General features: G+C 45.4%; 1 protein-coding gene across 1 annotated transcript in view; it reads left to right on the forward strand.

Moving 5' to 3' along the window:
• The first annotated feature begins 577 nt into the window (after positions 1 to 577).
• The window catches only part of LOC310866130 (C-terminal-binding protein 2-like), a 100,971-nt gene continuing 80,727 nt past the window's right edge, over positions 578 to 20,821 (forward strand). Inside the window, exon 1 of the mRNA XM_083775530.1 lies at positions 578 to 883. The gene's annotated coding sequence lies outside the window, so the exon portion shown is untranslated. The remainder of the gene's footprint in view (positions 884 to 20,821) is intronic.

Below are 20,821 nucleotides of genomic sequence, written 5' to 3' on the forward strand. Positions count from 1 at the left end.
AACTGCAGCTGCAGACAGTGCTGCTGCCTTATAAATGCAGGACAAGAAAGAGATGAGTGAAGATGAGCAGCAGTGAGTGACCATATCTAGGCAGGCTACCTACCGTACCTACGGTATCTTTATTTAGCAATTCGCACACGCGCACACACATACACAGCACACGGATCGAATAGATTAGTTAGGCTGTGAGTCTGTCTGTGAGTGCATTAATTTTCACACAAGGAGCATCGACATAACACATGCCACCATTTGTAGTGTCACTGTGTCAGTGATGATGGTACACATTTTTTTTGTTTTTTCTCAGCATCATTTACAAGCTGCAAGGCAATTAAGCACATCATCAGACATCATCACACTGTAAATTGTGAACCGAACTGCTTTCTCGAAAATGTCCACTGACTGACTGTCCCACCACGACCATCATCAACAACTTCAACGTGTAGCTAGCCTACTCTACTGTATGCAGGCTGTGTCTGTCCGTCCGTCCGTGCGCGTGTAAGCGAGGTGGCCAAGGCTCCGCCTTATTCAAAAAGCGAGAGGAGAAAAAAAAGGGAAAAACAAACTGATACACACCTCTCAATTCTTGCAGGAGGAAAGAATAGCAGTGTTTATGAACCGTTTTAGTAAACAGTGGGATAACCTGACAACATCGAGAGAGCAAAGGCTAGTTGTTTGTTTTGGAATTAAAAAAAGAGAGACCATAAACGGTTTCTCTGTGGCGGAGATTGTCCCGTTTCGGATTTAAGTTTCTTTTTATTTTTTTATTGCCATCTCAAGGTGGATCATTATCTTATCGAGATATATGAAGTGCTGTGTCCGTTGAGCTAATCTCGGAGCACGAAAGCCGGCGTTTGAACTCCCAGTAAACAGCCACAGTCGAGAGGTAGGATTTAAGAATTAAGATTATTGCACAAGGGTGGTGAAAATAATTGTGTGAGTGAGTGTGTTCCACTGCTGGGGTACTTTGGAAAGCTGCACTCGCATCTCATGTCCATGTGTTGTGTGCCTGCGCCATCACCAAGCTGGATGATAAAGCCTCATTTGTACGCCGTGGTACAAACGGTGTCGCTGTCGTCGCATGTTCTTGTCGGCAAGCGACATATTCATTCGTAATTAAGTTTAACAGCAGCTGCTGCGTGGGAGTGTTTTGAAGACCCTTGCGTTATTGCGTAGCATTTCTTTTAACTCGTCGTTATGATGTGTGATTGAGTAATCTAATCTTCATGAAGTCTAGTCAGTAGTTATTCAGTCAGTCAGTCAGAGCCTGTTCTGGACTGGAAGTCAGCGAAGGGAACACGTTCATGAACTTGGTTATTTTCTATTTGGTGTGTGCGTGTGGTTTTATGACCCATGCACACATAACGATAGTGGGTTTGGAATAGCAAATGAAGCCAAGCCTTAACAACAAATACAGGCACTATGATTTATTTGTATCTTTTAAGTTGCAACCTGTGTGTGTGTGACTGTGTGTGTGTGTGTGTGTACAATTTCCATTTAAGAAAGTTTGGTATTAACTTATCAAAACATGCTTATTTGGCTGACTTGAATGACTAAAAACAATCAAATAGGCTGATAGTACAACTTGAACTGGAGGACACCACCAGGGCAAAGTGGGAATTGCTTATAAAAAAGACAAACCTTCATACACATTCTTTCCCCCCCCCCTCTGTGTATATGGAGGCTGAAGTGGAAGAAATCTCTGAAAAGTGGAGGAGTACTCCTTTGTTTGACCAGTGAAGGGGTGGGGACTACTGGCTGTATGCAGATGTGCTGCTGCTGGCAGTGGACATCTGCTCCCCCCCATGGGCATTGTCACCGTGGAACTATGTTCAACGGTCCGACCCTCAGAGAAAGGGGCCCCCCTCCCATATTAATGATATTCTGACTGTGACGTGCAACCTCTTTTCTGCACAGAGCTGGGAGACGAAACACCTGTTTTAAGCTCTGACAATTGACAAATAAAAAATGTCTCTCAGTTGTCTTCATAGGAGATGGTGGTCAATTATCATGAATGCGAGGAAGAAATATGCGAAATACGTGCAGATGAGAGATGACTAATTGCTTTTGTATTGGCTTTGTTGGTGAAAGCTCACCGTTGTTATGGCATGCACTATGACTATGCAGTAACTGGGTTTTTTTCCCCAGCACTTGGTTTCCTCATCCCGTGTTTTGTGAACTGTCACCCGCCTTCCAACAGATACAGGAAGACTCCTCCTTCCATGATGCCTACATCCCTCCCCAGTCCCCTCCACAACCAACCTCCTCACTACACACCTCTCTCCCCCCCGCCTCATCTTCTGTCTTTCAGCTCCATGGGGGCTGAACTTCCCCTCACGTCTTCCCTCGGCTTTTATGTATTCAGAATCAGATATGAAAGTGAAGAGTTGTCCCCCCCCCCCCCACCACCACCCCACCCCACCCTGAGGCAAATGCATCACACATATGGAATCACAATGTACATGGCAGCTCCTATCAGACCTTTTGATTTATCACCAACGCCCGGGAAATGCAAACCAGCACTTTAATATTTATGACATTGTGCACACAGGACTCACTTGTTGGTAGCTATACTGGGGAAGTGTGTGTGTGTGTGTGTGTGTGTTGGGGGGGGGGGGGGGGGAAGAGACCATTTTGCCTCAACAGATGCTCCCCAGTGACTGGTGGAATCGGTGAACTGTGATTACGAACATGATTTGTGTTTGTAGGGAGCACTGTTTTACATGGCTCGTCTCCTACAGCGTACTTGTAAGATGGGATCATCTTGTGTGCCTGTGCACTGTAAGTCAGCAGCCAGCTGATGGGAACATGAGTGCGCCGATGCAGGAAAAGATGATGATGATGATGATGGCTCCTGAAAGCCCTGATGCTGCCTCTTCCTTTGCTCGCCACCTGTTCCTATGGTGTGCGGTTGTCTTTGTATTAGCTGAGCTGCGTGATACGTAATGTTGAATGGAAGTTGTACTTTACTGTAGTATACTGTTCATAGTGGTGTGTGTGTGTGCGTGTGTACAGTACCCATGTTGCTGTGTTCTACATTCTTTATGGAGAGTAACCAAAGCGAGTATAACCAAAGCTATTGCAAATGCACTATTATTTATGTAGGATATTCACTCTTACTTATTTTTTTGTTGACTTGTTTATTCCTTAAGGGAATTTGAGTCCCTATTCATTACAATGGAGGGGGTGGAGCGGAGCGCTGCACTTCCTCGTCCGCGCTGTTGTGATCGCCACTTTGGAATACGGAACTTTTGAACACTGAAGTGATTACACTGTTTTAAAGTAGATTTTCATGACAAGCAAGTAGCAACTCAGCGGCCTGCGCAGTGGCTGTTCAAAGGTAACTTTAAACATGGGCAATGAAGCCTGAAACACGATCCCACAATCCCGGCGATGAAACTGTTAATTTCCCAGCTGTTTAATTTGTTAATTCTCATAAAATAGACCTGGTCAGAAAAGTAACTGATGAATATTTTGAGGGGCACTAGCCCCTCCAAGGCATGGCTTTTGAACATATGGCAGCCAAGTCTATGGGATTTGTTTAGAGCACTTATGACGTAAATCTTGTGCCAGCCAAGTCTATGGACTTATTAGAATAATAAGTAGATATTAGAATATTACAATGTTTGTTTAGATCACTTATTAAGTTATTACGTCGTAAATCGTTGGCCAGCCAGGTGTATGGACTGTAATGTTAGGTCACTAAATGACGACGTAACACTTCATATGAGTGTGATATGTTTTTACATGAAGGGCAGCATGTGCACAGACTACTAGAGTAGACACTAGACGGAGAAAAAAGAAAAGGCAATATTAATTAATGATTGAATTGTGTTTTGACTGTCCATCTGAAGTCAAACGCAGCAATGCAATTTCAACTGGTTAATATATTCTCAGTACCTAATTCTCCATTTAACACAGTAATTTGGACGCTGTTGAAATAGCTCTTGTGAATTCTACTGAGAATTCCCATAATGGCAAAGCCACTAACGCCTTCTAAAGGTTCCCATAGGAGCTGGTTTGAGAGGATTTTACTAGCCTGTGATTGCGCTATGCATTGTCAAGAGGAGGTAATGGGTGTGAAATTACAATATGCCATCTGCCAAGGGCCCAAAACGTACAGCCTAATGTCAATCACTCAACAAGCTCTTAAAAATTACAGAGCGAGGAGGATGTAGGCCTTTAGACCTTGGGATGTAGCTGCAGTTTTTCCTTTTTCAGAGACTCCCCCCCCCCCCCCCCCCTCCCCCGTGTCTAGTTTTTCTGTGTTAGACTTGGCCATCACTCAACAGTTCTCCTGCTATTGAATTTAACACACTTATTCCTCAGGTGCATAGAATTAACAAGGGGAAACGCAATTCTCATCTCAGATCCTGTCCCTGAGGTAATGCTTAACTTTGCCTTTAAACTAAAATATTCCCGTCGAAGAAATTCTATCATTGGAGTGATGAGTAACGTGAGGGCACGGTGCAACCTGTGACTTCAGCAAGGGTTGTGTTTGAACTATGTGGCTGGTGGTACTGTTGTCTCAAAGAATGACTTTTCCTTTGCATGTAGCCTAAATGAAGCTTTCTCTTGTTCTCCAACACCTGGCATAGCTTGCTGTGTGTCTGTTACATTTTTGTCAAGTATATAAATGGTGTTTGAGATTGTGAAGATGAAGAACGATGGTTTAGAGAAAATCAAAAAGGATAGGGAGGGGGACTAGAGAGTAGAGATGGATTACAGCAGGTGTCTAACTCTGCTCACTGATAAGGTCTGTTTGCCCAGTGCTGCCTCAAAGATACTGGCTGACCTGAGCCTCTCGTGGGTGTGTGCGTGCATGCATTTTCTTGTGCATCTTCCTCAAGTGTGGGGCCAGTTTTTGTTACTATATTTACATTCCTTGCTACAGTTCTACTACTCCTGTCACATATTGTGTTTGTGTACACAAACCGCCAGGGGCTTATATTCCATGTAATGTAGAATCAATACCAGCTATGATCAAGTTGGCAGTGGACCAGTGGTTTACTGCTTTTAATTAAGCACTTAAGCTCTATTAAAAGGTTTTCCAAAATAGCCTATCTGAGATTGTAGATCTGCTATTTTGAAAATATTTGGAAGGTAAAAAAAGGTTTTTTAAACATTTGAGCCTATGCCCAAAATAGGGATGCCAGGGTGAAAGTGGTTAAACAAATACACCCTGGAGGTACAAACCCTGCACGCACCAGCATCTGTGACCTTGACCTTTTTGACCTATAACAGTATCATCTCTTTGGGGCAGCCCGTCCTGACCATTCCCACCAAGCTTTCTGAAAATATGGCCATCTGTTCTCGAGTTATTTTGAATTTGAACTTGATTGTGAGTGTGAGCTTGACCTTTGGGTTTTTTTTCTCCGGGAAAATCAGCTCAGCCATTCTCTATTTATCTCGCTAAGACAGGACTGATTTCAACATAGTTACAATTCCCCCTCTGTGATGTAACAATAAAGTGTATTCTGGCTACATCAACAGATAGCATAGGCTCAAATCTGGGTATTGTTTGGATATAATTCGATAATGAACAGTTTTACTGATATCAGCATTGCATGTATGCTGCATCTGTTCATTACTGCAACCTGTCGTTGCTCAGCATTAGTTTCCTTCATTGTGTGTCTTACCATACACTCCATTCTCAGTCCCCTGATGTGTGATGAGTGGGAACTGGAAACGGCTCAATTTGGAAGACAACAAAATAGCTTTATTTTCCAATAATCCCTGGGCTCCTGAAACCGACGAACATTCATCTGTGCTGTACGCTCAGCCGTTCATGCTTGCGCGTCAGTAAATTATTTACCTTGCAGCTGTGGGATTGTGGTGAAGGTTGTTTACTGTCCTCCTGTATTTATGACGGCAGGAGTTTGCTCACATCGCTGGGCTTGCTAATGACCTCCAACCTGGTGTAAAGCACTGCACTACGGAGGGCCATTCATTCCCGTTCTTTAATGACTGGCCCGTCTCCCCTAAAAGATGGACTAATTGCTCTTAATTGCATGTATACGTTCATTATAGGTGGAAGGATGATGGAGTACGGAGGGGGCAGAGATGATGACCTAATAGGGAGGTATTAAACTGTAATATGTGCAATGCATGTGTTGTACGAGAGCACGTGTGGTTTGCCCATGGAAGAATAAATGACTGAGCTTCTCTCCTAAATCTGCACCCTCCACACCTGGCAGAAAGTGTCTTACAGACCTCGGGAGATTAGAAATCAATATGCGTGCGTATAGGTTTTTGCATGTAAGAAATCAATAGAGGCACAATGTGTGCGTGCGTGTATAGGTTTTTGCATGTAAGTGTGTACATGTATGTACACACACGGGAGTTCTTGACTGCCTGCACTTCACATCGGGGCAGAGAGGAGGCTTTCTGTAAAGCATTGTTATAAAACCAACGCTTTTGGCTACTGCCACTGCCAATGCTGTTCATACTGAAAGGCTTGAAGTGAGAGAGAGAGAGAGAGAGAGAGAGAGAGAGAGAGAGAGAGTGCGAGGAAGGAAGGTTGAGAGAAAGAAAGAAAGAATGGCAGAAAAAAGTGAGAAAATAGGTGGGGAGGTGAGCACTGCTCCCACCAGTTGTGCTGGCACAGCGTTCAACTCCTGATGTGGATTAGGCACGCACGTACACACACACACACACACACACACACACACACACACACACACACACACACACACACACACACACACACACACACACACACACACACACACACACACACAGGGAATGTACAGTCAAAAGGTATTGTTTTTATTTCCTCCTTTCTCTTTTCCTTCCTTTCCACTTTCTCTCCTGCATAGTGTCTCAAGCGAGTCAGAGCGAGGAGGTTGTGTGTGTGGAGGGTGGGCTCCATTGTGCCTGCCCCCCCCCCCCCCCCCCCATTCCTGTCCAGCTGACATATACTTGTGTCAGGAGGTTCCATCCTGCTGATGTTGGGAAACTAGTAAACTGAGAGAGACATCTAAAATGCCGAAGTGGGCCCCAGCCAGCAGAGAGATGGCTCTGTTTGTTGGCTCTTTCTGCTGAGCAACACTTCAGAGAGAGAACTTTTGGCCCAAATTTGCTGACGGAGGGAGAATATAGAAAAGTGTCGGGAGTTGGTATTTTGGGAGTCACTCTTGGGCGAGCACATGTCGCTTTGCTCATTGTGCGGCTGTGGCATTGACATTTGGATGTGGTGCAGTAAAGGAGTTGAGAAACATTAAAAAACAACAACAAATCTAACAAAACAACCTTCAACTCAAGGCTGTTAACTCGCAAACAGTTTTGCCGCTGCTTACAATTCTCTGAAACCACAGACATTGAACTATCTGAACGCATGAATATGCATGATAAGCCTGCTTTTCTTCTCTGCCCTCCAAGCTGTATTTTTTTCCCTCCCACCCAGAGGACCTGTCATGCTGTTTGATTGGCCCTGACATTTGAAAAGGTCCTTGAATTAAAAAAAGGCTATTTATGACAACTGGAGAACTCTCCTCACACAGCAGAGTAAAAATGGTGTTTTCAAAGGAGCACTGCTCCTGCATATTTAAATGCTAATGGCCCTCTGAATGCACAGGCTAATAGGATGATTCAGTCTGGAATAGTGCAGTATGTGGCCGTGCTCAATCTTGGCATGCACAGTATAGTAGGTGTGGTTTCATTAGATCTTCCCTGTGTGCAATGTTCATTAGGTAATTTTGTTCATTCTAAAATGTGTTGAATCTGAGGCTTTCATAATGTCCAGATTTTGTTCATGACAACTTGGAAATGGTATATTGCACACACACACACACACACACACACACACACACACACACACACACACACACACACACACACACACACACACACACACACACACACACACACACACACACACACACATGGCGGAAGATCTTCAGGGAAATCTATTTCTAGCATGCTGGCATGTGTGGTATATTATTTTGTCAGTTATGACACAGATAAAGTTTAACAGCTTGTTTTACTGTCTTGCTGCTGTCTTGTGGCAGAGTTTGAGTAGCTGTCTTAGACAGGGCCTGTGGGACACAAGCTAGCGTAGTCATGTAGTTAGGTGTCAGGTCCCTGGTTTATGTTGAACTGGAAGTGTGGTAACATAAAGCCAGCGAGCCTCAGCCTAGCAGTGTCAAAGCTCCTCTGGACTTTGACCTGGATGTGGAATGTCATCTCTCCAAAATCCACAGCCCCCAATCCACAGACTTTAATTGGTACACTCGGTTCCATTTGTACACTAAGGATTTTATTTTAATGCCACTTTTAAATTGTGTGTGGACACAGGATGATTGGGGATGCCATTACATAGGCAGTTGTTATTCTAGCTTGTATGACATACATGTTAACAAAATCGAATGTATTTGAATGATAAACGTAGATTGTAGTTTCAGAATTCAGACCCTTTCTTTTTTTTATGTCTCAACGTCTGTCTTAATTGTTTAAAAACAATCTACTTAGCATGGCTTTTGTACGTTTAACAGGCTCTTTTGCAGGCATAAATGCTGGCATGATTCCAAAAAGGGAATCTGGCATGGATCCATGGAGCCAAGTGACTCCCTAACTGTTCTGTTGAGTGAAAGACTGCACTTCCCGTAGAGTAAGCTGAACTGCAAACACCAGCCTGCTACTACGACTACTATAACACACACACACACACACATGCACACACACACACACACACACACACACACACACACACACACACACACACACACACACACACACACACACACACACACACACACACACACACACACACACACACACACACACACACACACAGGTGAAGAAATATAACTTAAGCCTTATGCTTATTCCTATTATAGGAAAAGCAACAGAAGTCACTACTAAAGTAATGGAAGTTGAAGCAAAATCACTGATGTAGTAGCATAGTAGTGGGATGACAAAGACTTATCACGCTTCTCTACGTTTATATGAAAATGTGTATTTCTAATGTTTGGCGTGCCTGAGGCTAAAGCTTTGATAATCTGCATGTGGGATACGTAGTGGGATGGTTGGCTTTTAAACTTGCCGGCATGTTCGCGCATAGAATTTTCACATTTTTTTGTGATGTGTGATTCCCATTCCTGAACAAATGATTTCCTTGCGGGTTAATGTTTCACCACCAGCGAGAAGCTGTACTACACTACCCCAGTGCTTCCTGCTCACTGTGAATACACCCTGAGAGTTGATATGAGATTATATACATACACAGACACGCACACGCACACAATATATATATATTTTTTGGCTAAATGCATAATGTATTATAATGCAAGTAATTGTTCCCCTCTAAAGCTAGCCCTTAAAGCTTTAAAACATTTTTGATGTCTTTATTATCTGTAACCTGGAATATTCGTCACTTCCAAATGTGTTCAGTTGCTGTCACAACAAATACAACATGAACTCAGCAAACATATTAACTGTAGACGGGGTTTTGCTACAAAGGCCACAGTAGATGCAGCTATAGCCCTGTGGGTTGTAGTTACTTAAGTTGCACCCTTTGACCTGAGTGTGTTATTTTTCTGAAAATGTGGCCCGTGCCAGTAGCAGACAGGGAAGTCCATTAGTAAGATATGAGTGCTACACTACATGGGGGCTGCATTGGCAAAAAATCTGCTGAGTTGGCCTGTGCTCCAGCAACTGTTACAACACTGACCTGCTGCATCAAATCAAGATAGTTTGAATGTAACAAAAAAAAAGGAAAAATATGAGCGGTGCCCAACTGCTATGTACAGTAGGTATTAATTACTGTCCTTGTGCTTGCACTGCTGGTATTATTCATTTAGTGTAACACACATTTATTAGAAATCGGTTCAGTTGACTTTAATTTAATTTCTTGAAGGACTGAGCTTTGAGGCCGTTTTTCTTTTTAAAGGACTCTTCTACATTACATATCTTTTTTAGTTTTTTTTATAATCTCTTTCTATTTTTTTTATTCACCTACCAGCCTGGTGTTTATTTTCCTCTGGGTTTTTCTTTTACCTCATCCTTGACCTTTCCTCCTTCCTCTCTTTCACACATGGATGAGCATGTGGCAAATAAAGGCTGCGGATCTTGATTGCAAAAGACGATGAGGGGGCAGACAAAATGATATTCTCTCTATTAATTAAATATCAGTTCGCTGCCTCGTCTGTCTGCCCTCTCACCGTGTCTGTATATACCTCCGTTTCTCTAATACTTTCATATTGTTGCTCACAGGTGGCAGAAGGTGCTAGCGGCTCTCAGCGCGCCATCTGTGTTCTTTGGTATTTGTTGAATACCTGCCCCTGTTAGCGGTCATTAAAGTAGTCCAGCATAATTAGCCTGACTTTTTCACATACATATTTATGGCAGCAGATATCTGTAGGCTCAACCACGTCGGCCACAACCGTGCAGGCTACTAGTGCACACATGCACATACAACCTGTGCTCTTCTTACACACACAAACGAACCATGCACATGCATAAATTGGTTCTTTTATTAGCGTGACTATTAATTCACTGACCAACTTAAGAAGAATCTAGCATAAGTACTGTCTCTCACGCAGATGCCCTTGTGACAGAACCTGGTTTGTCTGAATGGAGCTCCTTTTCACCATTAGTCCGGCCTAGTCTCACGCTTTAGGCGTCACATTTCGCCCCTTGGATGGGAACCTCGACATCCTTTTTTTTTTTTTTAAGATATTTTTTGCGGCTTACGCCTTTTATTGATTTTTTAAGGGACAGATAGTAGGCTGACAGGAAACGGGAGAGAGATGGGGGGATGACATGCGGTAAAGGCCGTGTCGGGTTCGGGAGTCGAACCCGCGGCACACCGCGACTGGATCACCAGTCCGGTGCCCAGACCGTTACGCTACGGCCTGGGCCGAACCTCGACATCCTTATGCTGACGAATGATGAGGTTACCGTTTTGTGTACGACATTGACGATGATGGAATCAATGCGGACAATATTGATGCCACGTGGAACTACGGTGTGTGCTATTTGAAAATGAATGATATAACTGATTACCACCGTGTTAGGGCCGATTCATACTCCTATTTTACCGCTGTTTCGGCGTTGTAGTGCCGAAATGATTTCGGCTCGTCCGAAATTTTCAGTAGCATCGAAGAGCCGACTTTAGGACGGTACCCGCCCCCCCCCCCCCCCCCCGAACCTCAAATGACGTCACATTGTAGGCTCTACAGCGCCGAACCGACTTTTATTCGGCTCTAAAATAGGAGTATGAATCGGCCCTTAGTATGTAACTGTGACGGCGCTGAGACAAAAGTGCGGCCATCATCACAACACTCTGACGTGCCAGAGGCTGTCACCATAATGACATTTTAGTTGACAATTAAAGGGATATTTCACTTTCAAATAAAATAAAGATTAAAAAAATATATACAAAATTAAAAAAAAAGGTATTGGAAAAATCACGGCCTCCAAAAGCATTAGATTGTCCTCCTAAATTGTTTGTTTATTTTATTGTCTCCACCAGGCCGAAAATACAAATACAAATAGCGTAAATATACAATAATGAAAATAACAGTAATGTACTATGGCCAGGCCATGCATTTAATGTATTACTTTAAATTCAATTCCATTTTTTATAATATTCAGACAATTATGTAATGGACTAATTGTGACAGGCCTACTCACAAAGGGGGCTCAAAAAGGTAGCTTCCAAGGCAAATCCAAATCATAATGCCTTAGTTTTTCCGATACCGATACCAGTATCGGAAAAGCTGCCAATACTGCCTAAAATGTTGGTATCGGTATCAGAAAGTATGCCAATCCTTGCCATTCCGAAGCAAAATATGACAACAATGTTGGTGCCCTATACAGAATCACATGGTATACAAAAACATCTAAATTCTGATTTTAACCTCAACATCTTCAAGAAAAGGATTACCTGCAGTATTTGTAAGATGTAGTCTCTATTGTACATTAGCATTAAAGCCAGTATAGCCTACTACTATTTCCGTACCTGCAATCCTGCATGCTGGATTATAGGATCAAAAACAAAAAATATGGTTGAATATTTATTTTTAAATGACTTATTTGAGTTTAAAAGATTTGTATTCTTGGGGATGGGATTCTTTGTCAAGATCAATAGCAACCTTTTCCCAGAATATTGTATATCTAATCGCTAGTTTATTTAGGCCAATTCTTGCCTTCACAACATTGCTGCCAATATTGGTGGTGATGGAAGTATGGAATGTGACATAGCTCTGTTTACAAAATGCTGTACCCCCTCCAACTGTATATACTTTCCCCATTTTCTACTGTTTTTATTGTATTGTGACACTTGCTTTGGCAATGTAAGCGTTTGTTTTCTCATGCCAAAGAAAGCTCCATTGAATAGAATTGAGTGGTGACACAGACCAGCCGCTCCACAAATTTAAGACATCTTTAAGCAATCGCCTTTGTGATCTCTGAGTGCATAGTTCTTCTGCAAGCTACTTTCCTTCTCAACTCCCAATCTTCAACATAGGGCACAGTGAACCTGAAAAATGGTTATACGCTGTGTGTGTGTAGACATGGACAACAAGATATTCATACCTGGATACATCACATTTTATTTCATGCTCTCATTTCTCTCGCACGCCAGTGTGCCAGTGAATACCCTTCCCTGTGCCAATGATGGCAACCGTGCCTAAGGTTGCTTACCCCTGACTGGTTTAGAGTTCACATTCTTGCCGTAACTCTCTCAAATGTACAGGAGCCGCAAAGAGGCTTCAATCTGTCATTAACTCTCTTTAGCCTGATAGTTCTCTCATAGACTGAAGTTGTTTGTTCGCTATTAATGTTCCTGTAACCGAACCATTTCCTAATGACAAATGTTACGTTTCCTCTTTTTGGAACTAATTTAATACCGCTAGCGTCTTTCTTTCTCTGCCAAAGATTATGAATCAGCACCTCATAGTCGCTCAGCAGCAGGAGTGGAGTTTGCACTAGGTAATACAACTAATCAATTTAATTGATTATAAAAAAGCTTTTATTAAAACGCCTCACATTGCAGTGCATTGTGAGCTTGTATGTCAGCAATTTTTGCGCAACACTGTTGTACGACAAAGACTAATCAAGTTAGTTGATCATAAAAAAATCTATTACAATTGTTTTGTGATATATGTTCTTTTTTATTTTAATAAATGATAAACTGAATGCTCTATTATTCGATTAATCCAAAATATCGATAGAATAATCGCTGAGAAAATTAACAATGGTTGCAGCCAAAGTGCACTGTACACTACTGTACATTCCTGGACCATTAAATCTTTCCCCTCTTAGGATAAGAAAAATAGCTGTGTGTGTGTGTGTGTGTGTGTGTGTGTGTGTGTGTGTGTGTGTGTGTGTGTGTGTGTGTGTGTGTGTGTGTGTGTGTGTGTGTGTGTGTGTGTGTGTGTGTGTGTGTGTGTGTGTGTGTGTGTGTGTGTGTGTGTGTGTGTGTGTGTGTGTGTGTGTGTGTGTGTGTGTGTGTGTGTGTGTGTGTGTGTGTGTGTGTGTGCGTGCGTGCGATTGCAACAGCATTCAGCTGCGTTTTCACAGCCCAGCTGAGACTGACAGATGGAATCACTTCACACGCAGACAGACAGACAGACAGACAGGCAGGATACAGGAAACCGGGGCGTGTTGAGTAGTCCTGGTGCTGCAGTGGTGGGTTCCTCCTATTAATCTAGGTCAGTGGCGTTCAGCTCACAGCTGGTGGGCCTCAGGGCTGGGTCTGGCCTCTGCTTCACCCGGACGATCCCAGAACACCAATGGTCTAAGTCACAGGTTTTCAAAGAGGAGGGCCGAAGGGAACGGAGAGGAAATTATATACAGGGTATATAGTGTTTTGTTCAGTAACAGGAGCGTCCCCTGTCTTCTCCAGCTCTTTCAGTCCACAGAATATGCATTTTCAGGTCGGAATGCAAATTTAAAGTGTAAAATGTACACGTTACATTTATCATTGAGGCTGATAAATGTGTACCGTCTCCGTCTCCTGATTGGATGAAATTGGCAACCAACTTGAAGATGTATTTTCTGTTTATTAAAGAGCTGGAGAGACTGGGATACCCCTAAGCAAACATAAACTTTAAACATATGAAGTTGCACCTTTTGCAATGTCATAAGTCACAATATTTCAAACAAGGAATATAATTTGAACCCAATGAACCCAATTAATATAATTAAGTTTCATTGAAATTATTTAGAGATGATGTCCAGCATTATCTGGAGAAAACAACTAAATGTGTCCAATTACTAAATTAACTATATGTATGTCATACATGTCATACAACACTATACAATACATTCACTCGTCATAGCAAGAAGGGTTGGGAAGTGTTCTTATGTTCTGATCCACCAATCTTCTCAGTTCCAGAAGCTCCACAGCTTACTCTAAGCATCCTAAATGTACTTCTAAACTGGGACCAGGGCATCCTCAGTCTTCAATCATCCACTAGTTTGATTGAAGACACCTTTTTAAAGAGTTTGGCCCTTTTCCAGCATTATCATTTCTTCACTGCCTGTTCTATTTTGTCGAAGTAAGGATTTAAAGTGCCATCTCCCAAAGAACTAAAAGATAATTGCGGTTTATCGTCCTGGCTCGTTCCTTCAGGGTTTCAGTCTTGCTACAGATAATTTGTTTTAAACATTTCCCTTGATAAGGTGTATGGGACTACTGAGGATGATGTTGATTAATAATGTTTGGATTGGCGTTATCGGAGTAAACCTTTCTGTTGGTCCCTGTGTTGGGTGAATGTTGAGCAAGCCTTGTTGTTAATGAGCTGTTTGCTGGCGATGAAGAGGTGCTAAATAGCTGCGAATTAAAGGGTGAGGTGATGGTGACAGTTATAGACAACAGTTTCACACTGGCAGTGTGAAAAAGGCCTATCATTAGAACTGCTTGGGGCGTCTAGGTGGTCCAGGGGTAAAAGGTCCTGGCCTGGATGCTTCAACAAACATAATTGACTGTGTTCACGGGAGGGAAGCCCGGGTCTGAGAGGGCATTTTGTCTCACTGCACTCCTACAAGTTGGCCAGGAAACCTGTTCAGCAAGGGTGCAGAACTCTGAAGACCAACATGTCTCTCTGCATCCTCCCAGTGAAAACCCTGACGGGTGAAAAGGACCGCGAGCAAGCGATGTCTTGTTTATCAAGGGATGATGCGTGGATGTCAATACCATCCCTAAAGACCTCGACAGAGTGGCTTGACATCGGCATTGATAAGTGTCGATAAACGTTGGTGTGTCTCTGTTGTGTGCAGTGTGTGCAGTCAGTGTGTAGAATGGTGGTGCGGTCACTTACCATTGTTCACCCGACAGAACAGAACGAGCTCAGCCACTGTCACCCGTCGATAACAACGGGGGGGGGGGAGAGCACTCTGGTTCGCTGTTTACCCTTGTTCTGCCCGAGCGACTAGCTCTGTCAACTCAATACTGTATATGGAACTGCATGCTGCCACACAACTGTACAGCTTGTGCGTACAGTAACTGAACTGACAGCAGCAGTACTTTAAAGTAGTGACTGAAGCCGTCTCAGCATCTCATTACAGACAGAGATGACAAGGGGACTTAAACAGTCATGATCTGTCTTTCTGGAAACGTCTTACAGTTCAGTGTATATTTCTAGACGTCTCTATCATGTACGGATTCAGAGCAAAGCCCTTTTGTTTATTTTAGTCGAGGCATTATAAACTAAAATGAAACCTACCGGGTTATGTAGAATACAACGAAAGCGATCATTTCCCCCTTAAGGCCTATTCATAGTCTGGATTTTCGGTGGTGAGGTTACCACCGCTCTGGTGGTGAGGTGACCACCGCTCCGGTGGTCACCTCACCACCGAAAATATTAGACTATAACACTTTTGCGTACCGCTTTTTTTTACTTCATCTCATGACTCCCATCTCAGCGCATGTATAAACACCAATAATGCTGCTCACGCAGGCACACACCCCATCAACCCACAGTCTGTACCATGTGTAGAGATGGTGCCTATAGCAGGTGTTTCACACCTTTCACCTGACTGATCTGATAAGCCTGCAGGAGACTGGACAACAACGTTTGGTGTGTGGGCCACTGAAGACCAACCAGTGGGGTCCAATATATAGAATACACCTGTGTGGTGGAAATTGAGAATTGTCATAGACTAGAAGTTCACGTGCCTTCCGCTCGCTCACATCTAACGCTGCGTGTAAAACCCCCCCCTCCTCTCTCTCTCTCTCTCTCATTAGCGGGCAACAGTGCAGCACGTGCAGCACTATCTCTCTCTGTTTCTGGCACAACAGCGCCCCTACTGGTACTCATAGTCATATACTGGTGCTCATGGCCACATAGGTACATAGGTGAACACGGACATTGCTGTTTATTTGGAGTGGTTGCACCACTCAAAAAAATACCCAACCTTTTGTGGGAAATTGCGGGATTTCACCGCCGGCCAGTTCCTGTTGCAGTGCCGTTTTAAAACATTATTTTCTCTGAATGTAGGCTGAACAGAACACAAGACTTTCTGGGCTCATTAGTGTGGTTGCACCACAAGGGCAACCAGACTCTAGTAACTGTAACACTTTATTTTACTGGAGTAAGACAAAGTTTGCCGCACTACTAGTCCCACAGTTTTGACTGTACGCACTTGAGCCATACTGTATGTCAAATATGTCAAATTGACCGGGAATCGTGTGCTTGTGTTTTGCTAAGAGAAATGTTGTATAGTTTAATTGATATGAATTTATTAGTGAATTAAAAATTCCCATTGACATGAATGGGAAAATGCAAAAATTCACATTCAAGTATTTTTTCCTCGGAGACTGTAGGCACTATAGTTACAAAACTTGGAGGATAAATTCATACTTATCACTAAAATTATTTTATAATTTTATCGGTCGGCCTCATGGTGGCGCTATAACTTTACGTTTTGGCTTATGACTCTTAAACCGTAGGTCGTAAAATCAAAATATGCCATGATAGATTTTCCGCCATTTTTAATTTTGTCCAAAACACACTTTTTGCTTTTCCTCCTACATATTTTGTCCAAATCTCACAAAAATCTGTACACGTGATCTCTGGACCTTTCCGATGAAAACTCAAACGGCGGAATTTTTATAGTGCGTATCGTTCGGCTGTAATCGTTGTCCGAAGTTAGTAGGATGGGCCTATATCACAAAGAATGCCATAAATCACGAATGGAATGTCCAATCCATCCCAAATTTGAATCACATGTCCGGGGTGGTTCAATCAACCAAGTTCTAAAAGCAATTCCATTTTCATCTATAGGGGGCGCCGCAAATGCGGGAAATGTAACCGTTTGTCGCAAAAACATGAATTTTGGGGGTTAAATCCCCTCCGAATTACTTACACATGATCTAAGGTGTGACTTGAAATTGTAATTGGCTGACAATATTAGTGGGAGGGGCATATGTAAGCCACACTCTGCAATTTTTTTAAATTGCGAATTTTCTAGTTTATGATGTTATGCTGCGTCACGTTTAACAATATGAACGCTTCTGTTTGTGCATGGTAGCCCCTCCCTGCTGTGTCTGTCCCCCATGCAGGGGTTGCTCTCTGTCCCTGCAGGGACATGGCTGCAAGGCTGCAATGTGGATTTTGCAGCAAATACATAAGAAAAGGTATCAGTGGCTGCACAGGCCAGGCCTTTTCCTTGAAATCTAACACACAGTAGACTCATGTTTCATGTGGGTGTGTGTGGTTGTGCGCGCTACTGTGCACGTATGTGTGCTTTACGAATTGATATCAGGATTCATATTTGTGTTTTTATCCATACAGAAAATTACAGGGCAAAAGTTTTAATCTTCATTCTCTTAAATGGAGTTGGAACAACTAAGGTTCGGGAGGTTTGGCCAAGCAGAAGACAACCCACCTGCCTGCCATCTCCTCCCTTGCCAACCAATACTCCGCCCTTGCCAACCATGCCACCACTCACCCACTTCCAACTAGCCTGGCCACTCCTACGTCGCCCATTACCGTGGGTACTTAAACTCAACCGTCAAAAAGTGCCCTGTGCCAGTTTCTTGTAAACACGCACACCCATACGTTACATGAGATTTAATTGCGCATTATTATCTCATATTAGCATAGATAGCATCCACGCCGACCCATCAACCCAGAATGGCCTCTCACTCTCTGCCCAACATCTACCACTCGGACTACGAGGGTCCACCCACCGGCCCCGTCGCCGGCGCCAGCGAACCCAACGCCGCCGAGCGCAGACCCGGTTCCGACCACCGAGCCAGACCCGCTACTGGTACTCACCACACCGACGCCGATCCCGCCGTCGCCCCGGAGACCCACGAACACCAGCAACGTGACGGATCACGTCCTTCCCGACGAACCACCCCTCGCCACGTCCACCAGCAGAACCTGGTACCAGCCCAGCAGCACCACTCCACCCGCTCTTCTTCCCGTCGCCCCCGCCACCAATCCTCGGACGACGAGGACCTCTTCCAGACACCCCGGGAATTTCGCGAGGCTTCACCTCCATCTCCAGCTCTTCAGCAGAACCGCCACGTCGCCTCCTCGCGCTGCTCCAACGACTCGGCACCGACGATCATGTCGGATTGGACCGTCGTCGGCCTCCAACGAGCACTCACCGCCAAAGGTATTCCATTCACCAGGACCGCCAGGAAACAAAGTTTATTCACTCTTCTCACCACCACCCGCATCGGTCAACACAGCAATAGCAACAGCACCTCAACAACAACAACATCACCAGCCGTCGCAGGTCCGTCGCGCCGACACGACGTCACGCGCCCAGGAGAAGACCAACAGGCGCCTGCTCGGCCGAGAGGCGGCGCTGTTGCGCGGCAGGCAGCTCCGCCACGTCGCGGGACAAGGAAGGCCACCACACAACGTCCCGCAGCCACCGCGACCTTCCAGAGGCAGCTGTTTTCACCAGACATCCACCCTCTCCACCCCCCCCCCCCCCCCCCTGAAGGAGCTCCAGCCACCTCAGCTCTCTCCACCCCCCACACGGCCAGCGTTTTCCATCCACCTCACACCTCCCCATTACTATATCCTCCTGGTTCTTTCCCCCATGCCCAACCCGTTCCTCCCCCCCATTTCCAGCAGGCAGCAGCACCCCACCTCCACCCCCCCATTCAGTACAATTACCAAGCCCCATCTCCCCTAGGTTTCCCCCCAGCCATCCTAGGTTTTCCCCCAGCAGCACCTAGCGCCCCACACACCAACGTGTCTTCTCTCCCCCCCCACCCAGCGTTCCCCACCGCCCCCCCCCCCCTCCTTCTCCCTCTTCACAGCAACGCCAGCACCCATCCCGCCATCCGCCATCGCGCTCAACGCCCCCCTGGTCCCCTCACACCTCCGTTCACAGATTTCACAAGGTATGGACATCGATCTCTCTTCCCTCATACGCCCCTCCGCCAGCACAGCCCAACACCGGTCAGTAGACCTCGGAGGAATCTCCACCACCCTCCGAGACCTCTCCCCATCCACTTCCTCCGTCCTCACACCCACAGAGTTTGTCCTAGCATTTTCCATATTCTGAGACATTCTATGCACCTCATTCCCCTCCCGCCGCCAAGAACTGGACGACCACCTCTACATTTGCATGGACCTCTGCACACGGTTCGGAGGCAGCCTGTTTTATGAGTACCACCGTCAGTTCTCCGCCAGGGCCGCCTCCAGACTCCAACATTTCAACACCACCACCTACTGGGGCTCCCTCGAGCTGGAGCTATACTGCAGGATTTTTGCCGGCAAAACCTCTGAAGCATGCAGTCTCTGCAACTGCCCCACCCATCCCACCACCCACTGCACCTTCAGAGCTCCAGAGCCCCGCCCCCACGCCGCACACCAAACCAGCTACGTCCCCCCCCCCCCTACTGAGCGTCACCACCTCCAGCAAGGTCTTCCCCACTTCCTCCAAGGCCAAAGACATGCGTGGCCGCCCGCTTGTCTTTGTCGGCACCAAAATGCTTGCAATAATTTCAATGAAAGAGGCTGCGACCTGTCAGCATGCCGCCATCTCCACATCTGCACCTTCTGCGGCGGCTCCCACTCCCGTCCCAACTGCACCGACAAGCAGGCCAAACGCCCATCTCCTCAACACCAACCCCCCACACCTTAACCCACAACAGCTCCATCCTCCGCACCGGCTTCAGGCCCCTCACCATGCCACGCTCGAAGCCAAGTTCTCCTGTTCGTTTCTTTTGGGTTTCCCGCATCTCCAACACCTCCCTCAGCCCAATGAGCCCCCTTAACCACCCACTCACCCGACACGCCCAGCACGCACGCCATCGGGTTCGTAACAACAGCGGTTCAGTCGCCATCCGCTCCTGGTTCCATTCCTACCTCCACCTGGTCCCCACCGACCAGGACTCTCCCCGGAACACTCCTTCGGCTACCCCTCCAGAACTGGAGCCGCGTCACAGCTCCAACAAGGGAGTTCCCGATCACATAACCCAGACTCTCGGCCCGAAGGTCTTCCCAGGCCCGTCACAGCTACGTCTGCTCCAACGCGCCCTCCACGACGCCCACCGTTCCAGGGTCTGGTATACTTAGAATGATACTTTTGGGGTTTCTACTATATCACTCAGGCCCACGCCTCGACCCCTAAGCCAAAGTATCTGGGTCCGCTCCCTCGAACCTCGGGTCCCACTATGTATTCATCTAAGCCTTGGCCGTTCACGTCGTGCGTAATTCTGTGGCTCGCACTATACGCACCCATGGACGACCTTGCTGCTTCCCTATGTATTCCATGCCTGGTCGTTTATACTGCGCGTCCCATGCTTCGCATGCCAGAGCGCACTCATAGACGATCATGCTGCTTCACTACGTATTCCAAGCCTTGGCCGTTCATGTCGTGCGTAATTCTGTGCCTCGCACTATAC

The sequence above is a fragment of the Protomyctophum parallelum genome (genome assembly GCF_964188405.1).
Source record: "Protomyctophum parallelum genome assembly, chromosome: 10".
Classification (NCBI taxonomy): Eukaryota; Metazoa; Chordata; class Actinopteri; order Myctophiformes; family Myctophidae; genus Protomyctophum; species Protomyctophum parallelum.